Raw genomic sequence first — 6,723 nt, 5'->3', positions numbered from 1 at the left:
TGACTGTGCCCAGTGGCATGTGTCTAGTGAGTGACTGAAGAACTAGCAAAACACTTGGATCCATTAGACAGGCTCCTGCTGGTGTAGCATCAAACTGTAGGGAATCGGGGATATAGGAATGCTAGTGGAACGCTAGCGGAACCTTCTTGGAAGGACTTCAGCAGCACTTGAGCTAATTGGTTCTTGACAGTAGTAGTCAGCAGGTGTGCTTCAAGGTTGAGCAGTGTATGGCACGACTTGTGAGAGACACTGGCTGTCACTGAAACTGGTCTACTCTGCGTGAATGGAAACAGCTAGGGCTCCTCTACTAGCTTAACTTGTGTCGCTTGTGTCCATGCTCAAATCGTCATCAGTACACATCATTTGGTTTAGTTCAGCAGTCATGTCATCATACTGTATCAAAAGTAATAATAAAAAGGGTATCTTTGAAAAACAAAGAAAAGGTACCACACACTGTCAGACACTTGCCAAAATGTTGCTCTTTATTAGGTCGACGTTTCGGTCGATTAGACCTAACCTGACTCCGCCAGATGGGGCAGCAGCGGCCTGGCCAATCAGCATCAGCTAGAGGCGGGATAGCTGCTGCTGATTGGCCAGGCCGTTTTGTGGCCGGGCATCAAGTCTGCCTGAGAGTTCCCAGATGGGAGCAGGAGGGGGGAACCCAGTGTACTCTCTGCTGCCCCATCTGGTGGAGTCAGGTTAGATTAGACCTTCATCAGGACAGATAAAGGTCTAATCGACCGAAACATTGACCTAATAAAGAGCAACATTTTGGCAAGTGTCTGACAGTGTGTGGGACCTTTTCTTTGTTTTGCAAAGATACCCTTTTTAATATATGCTCTATTGCCCTACGCACCTGTCACCAGCCTTTTGAGGTGTGCATCAGCCTTTTGCTAAAAAAATCATATCAAAAGTAGCCTGGCTTTAGCCAGACACATACTGTACTGTGAATCCACGGAACGGTATGTGTATGGTCAAAGCCAGGCTATATCAAAAGTGCTGTTCCAGCATGTGAGTTTTGACACACCATTTGACGATTGCTTCATTCGCCACTGATGAATTCCTCTCTGTACCAGCTTTCTGGCTTACATTTATGACTGAGTCAGCACTCGGGTGCTTTATGGTGTCTTTGAGGGGGAGCTGAAGGGTGCCAGGCATGGGATTATCTGCATGTTATTGTTCTATCTGGCAGGTCAAGTTCTTCAAAAAAGAGAAAACAGCCAAACTATTGGATAATTAAAACATAAAATATAAGGCTCTCCAAGAACACTTGTAAAGTTCTGATTCTGAAGTTATAATCCCACTTGAGCCGTGTATTTGATTTAATAAAACCTGGTTTATGAAGTAGGGATTTGGGCTGTACTCACGCTAGGTTTTACAGCAGGGATCATATATAAGCTCACTAAGTTGTTTTATTATATTTAATAACTTGCACTGTGATCTCCATGGACTCTTCCCTGTATGACACATTGTAATTTTGATCTTGGATGTGAAATCATATGAATGATGATGTAAAAGTACAGAATGTTATTGTCAACTCCAGACCTTTGAAGATGAACTAAATTGAAGTTGAAACTAAAATAGGCTATACCTTGAATTTGAACAAATGTACTGCTTCTGACGGAAGGTTCCGCCAGTTGGAATCCAACCGGCAACTGCTTCTGGCGTAACGTTCCTTCCGATAAGCTTTATTATTGATATCAAACCGGATCGCTGATTTTTTTATTTTTTTATTTTTTATTTTTGGCTTGGCCTTTCCTTCTTTAGCGATCCTAGACCGGATTGCGCAACCACACTGCCGTTCACCTCCCATAAGATGGCCGCCCAAACAGGATGTGAGTCCAGCGTGTGTTACACTAGAAACGGCTCGGAAGCCTGCGGTTGGCTCTGCGTCCAGCAGGAGGCAGCAGATGGTGTAAAAGGTGTAACCTACTTGGGTTGGAATTGGAAAATGGCTGTGACCTCATGAACACTTCGAGTAGGCAAAGACAAAAAGTATAACCACCACCCTCACTGAGGCGTCCACTCCTGTCATCAGTCTGCTCCGTCTATCCACAATTCATCCTGCCTGTCTCTTGGCCGGGCCTGTGCAATATCAACATCTGCTGACTCCACTTTGCTCTCGCCTTCTATCACTAAGCATTGCCGATGTTGGAGCAGTTATCTGTCACTATGAGCAGCACCGTGTCTTCTCCTATAGCCCATGCATCTAATGTCTGATCAATGCAGCGGGCAATGGACACTCCCCGGCCTGCTCGTGGGTGCCCCATACATTCGGTGCGGGTTAAGCAGAGCATGGTGAACCTGCCCTGTGGGTGGATGATAAAAACAAGCTGACACACACATGAAAGATGGTGTTAATCCTCTCTTGCTCCATCTACAAACAGGTTCAGCCTCGTTGCCTTCCTTATGATTTCTTTCCATTTCTGCTTTGCAGTATGAATCCATCTTAGCCCCAATACCCACAGGCCTGGGCTAGGCAACCCAGGCTGACGCATATGCGCTGCGAAGAGGTGCATATTTCTAACTGTTTCTAGTTTGATGACAGTTTGTTATACTTTTCTCCATTGTAGGGTCTGTTGTGACCTACAGTACACTGGACCCAGCTGCATAAAGGCGCTTGTCTACTGCAGGTCACCTGTGGCATGGCCTGACTGACAGGAATCCAGTAGGCTGTGACCTTTATGCTCCTCCAGTCAAGCTCTGTCAACATGATTATGCAAGTGGAAGGCCAGACAGATTATTCCTTATTTTTAATAGAGTCCTCTGTGACTGTGAGGTCTCTACAAGGCAGAAAGATGATGAGCAGAAGTTGTTCATCTCAATGCGATTACTTCCATTTACTACTATACTCATAATCGTAATAGTTCAAGTAATTAGGACTATTTCTGGTGTGAATATAGTGTTGATAGTTCAAAGCTTATTTCCGTGAAGTTTACCACAGACAATATAAAAAGTATAGAAGTAAAGGAAATCATTAATAGACAGGAAATGACAATGCAACAAAAAAGCGCATGGTACAACAGTAAAGTCAGCCCCTAGCATCCACACAGCTACTGTACAGATACAATTGGGAAAGACGTTAATTTATATTCCATAAAGTGGAGGCACTCATTGTGCAGTAGGCTATAGTTAGGCTTTTAAACCCCATATGGTTGAGGAGAGTTCCTCAGGGCTCTATACTGGAGTTCTGTGCACTCAATGAGACTTGGGTTCTCTATCTCCTATTTTCAACTTTTTGAGCTCCAGCTGTAATTGGTGTCCATCGCCCCTGTGTACTGAGCTCTATCCCTGCAGGCATGCTGTGATTCATCAAATCAGCAGAGTTAGTGAGAGAGGCGGAGGGGAGAGAGATAGGAGAGACAGGATTATTATTATATACGGAAGGAAGAGTGAAAACAAACAATCAAAAGAGAGAAAGTAAGAGAGGAAGACAGGCAGAATGATGAGCAGAGGAAAGCAAACTGACACTACGCTATAGAGTATGATGGAGAGTATATCCAGAACATGGGCAAGACAAAGGCCGAATGGAGAGAAACACTCGGAATGAAGAACTAGACACGCAATAGAATGACAGAATGATTATTTCATGTGCTTCCATCCTAGGCACGGCAAGGCTGCTATAGAGGCTGTCCTAGGGCCATGTCCAATGTGGTGAACCATTCATGGAGATGTAATTTCGCAATGCCACAAAAAACTCCCCCAATGGAGGTCACAGCCAGTGCTAGCCTGCCAGGTTCAGATAACCACTATGCATAATGCACAGAGTTGACTCCATCTCAGTCCAGAGAGTTAGATGAAACGACAGTGGACTACAGGTGGATGAACAGCTGTCACACCAGTGGCGGCTAATAGGAATCCAAGAAAACTTGGATGACTTGCATCAAATATCTTCTACAACCAAAAGTGGTGTTAATACAGTAAGTATAATATTCCAGACAACCAGCTGAACGTGGAGTGTGTCAGGGACTCAGGGTGTCAAACATTTCACGAGTGCTTGGTGGGAAAAGAAATTAAACATTTAAGCGCAGTGGTTGACAAATTGATACAATTGAAAAAGCTAACTCTAGTGTGTGAACACAAGGTGTAAAGGGGATTTATTTTGTGTAAGCCCTGTACAAATATTTCATTTAAATTAAAAAAAATAATGTTCAGGTCAAATATACATTACCAGCTACCACCCGTTACCCCTTATCCCTAATCGTATTGTCTCCACCAGGCCGAAGGCATGGGGAGAGAGTATGTTTTGCACTCCGTCCGTCCGTCCGTGTGTGTCTGTGGACAGCTAATCTCTGGCACCGTTGGCTTGATCGCAGCCATAATCTGCACACACACTCCCTGAATGCCACAGCTGAACCTCTGCCCCAAGATTTTCACATTGGCCTCTTATAGCGCCACCAGGAGGCTGCTTTGTGCAAAACACTTTTTTGGACAGTATACAGATTTTGTTCAAACATCACGCAACGCAAATTGGTACACAGTCTCTCTAGAGCCATTCAACGAAACGGGTCTTTCAGATTTTTCAGACTCCATCCTGATTGGCTAAGATTGGCCAACTGAGTGCTCAGTTTCAAACAAAATGCTGCAAATCATGAACACATTGTGTGATTTCCGTGAAATTGTGCAGGCACATTCCCACTAGGCCGAGGAAGAAATGCCACTTGAACATTTTTAACTCAGCCTCATGGTGGCGCTATAACTGGCTGATTAGTGTTTTTACCTCGAACTGCATGGATCTGTGTAAAACTTGTTATGCACACTCCCTAGAGGCCATGGAAAAATCTTCTCTTTATAGCACCACCAGGCGGCCGACATATGTAAAACACATTTTCTAATATTACTCCTTCAGATTTTATCAAGACGGATTTGTTTGATTTCTCATAATCCATCCTGATTGGCTACGATTGGCTTCTAAAGTTTTCAGAAGTAGCCTACTTTGTACCCGTGTTGTACAAATCGCCACAACTCCTCAACGCAGCGTCCGATTGCGGTGACACTGTGCATGCATACTAGGCTGAGGAAGAAATTCCACTTGACAGTTTTCAAATCAGCCTCATGGTGGCGCTACAACAGGCCAAGTCACGTGACACACACACACACACACACACACACACACCACTGTTTTACTGTTTTAAAACGTTTTAAAATGGTTCAAATAGCTGATCTACAAGCTCACAATGTGTCGATGTAGATTGGCGAGTTGAACTATTTTAAAATGTTTTAAAATAGTAAAAAATTGCAAATAAGTTTAGGGATAAGGGATAAGATAAGATAGGGCCCGATGTCTCAGTATTGTGCAAAAATAATATCTAACTAACATTAAACAATGAACATGTATATGAGAATGTCTGCTTTTACATAAAGTAATGCCAGGTCAGTGTTACTTGTGTGCAAAACAGAAGCAAGTTTACAGTCAAACTGCAGCAGGTACTGTAGTTATTATGGGTGCATGATGTGTACAGACATGTGCACAAGGGCTCAGCCTGATGGCCTGGATGTAGAAACTGGCGTATTAGTCTGTTTGTATTGCCTTTGGTACTGAACAAATTGCGGCTTGGGTGGTTATTGTCCTTGTTTTACGTCTGTCTGTCTGGAAATAATGACTTGTCTGTCTGTCTGTCTGTCTGTCTGTCTGTCTGTCTGTCCAGACAGACAGACAGACAGACAGACAGACAAGTCATTATTTCCAAGCTTATTTGCCTACATGTTGGTGTTAGTCTGCCTGGTGAGCTACAATCTTTATCCTTTCAATATTTCAGTAGACAAGAATTCCACAGTTGTTACGGGTTACACAACATGCATCTAGCTATTGTAGTAGCACAACACACCAACCATAGAGAATTGTTAACATATTCATCTGATCATATTTTCAGAATGCTCTAGCTGTTTTGCACTTTAAAGCTGCAGGGAACTAAAAGCTGTTTTCACATTGTTTGAGTATACTTTGTATTAGTGTATCACAACTTGGGAGACTCTTTCATTTTGTGTTGTGTGTAAAATATTGAAATAATATAAAAGAAAAACATTATTATTAACCTAATTCAATAGCTCACTTCCCTCTCTTCTAGGTCAGGGGTTCTCAACGTTTTTGGCCGGGGACCCTCGGAAATGCTTTGGCAATGTCTCGGGACCCCCGCCCCGCCCCCTCCCAACCCCCAATATAAATTGACTGCTACAATAACCTTAAACCATTTTGGGCGGGAACCCCTTTTGGTGTTTTAAGCATTGTTATAATTTAGCTATTGAAAAATAGCAGATCTACAAGCTCGTAGCGCGCCACCGAGTGGCGCGCTACGAGCTTGTAGGTCTGCTATTTTTGAAAAATCGTGAAAATAAAATTTAAAAAAAAATATATATATATTTTTTTTTTGAAAATAATTTGGGGACCCCCTAAAATAATTTGGGGACCCCCTAAAATAATTTGGCGACCCCCCGAGGGGTCGCGACCCACGGGTTGAGAACCCCTGTTCTAGGTCACAGTGGATCTGGGCGCTGGATGGATAAAGGGCCTTGCAAACGGGGAGCGATAAAACGCGTCTATACTGTAGTTCAGTTTTTGCTCGGAGAAGTTGCGGTGCGACAACGCAAGCGTATTTACGTGAGTGCGGTCCCGTGAATTTGTTGCGCGCGTGCTCGTTACGTGCACACGCCTCACCAGACCTGGATTCTGTTTAGCTTTTTTTTTTACGCTTGCGTTGTTGCGCCCCTCTTCAACAGACCTGG

This window comes from Electrona antarctica, assembly GCF_951216825.1.
Source record: "Electrona antarctica genome assembly, chromosome: 19".
In the NCBI taxonomy this organism is placed as follows: domain Eukaryota; kingdom Metazoa; phylum Chordata; class Actinopteri; order Myctophiformes; family Myctophidae; genus Electrona; species Electrona antarctica.
The sequence above is the reverse complement of the archived record's forward strand: the minus strand, read 5'-3'. Positions refer to the sequence as shown.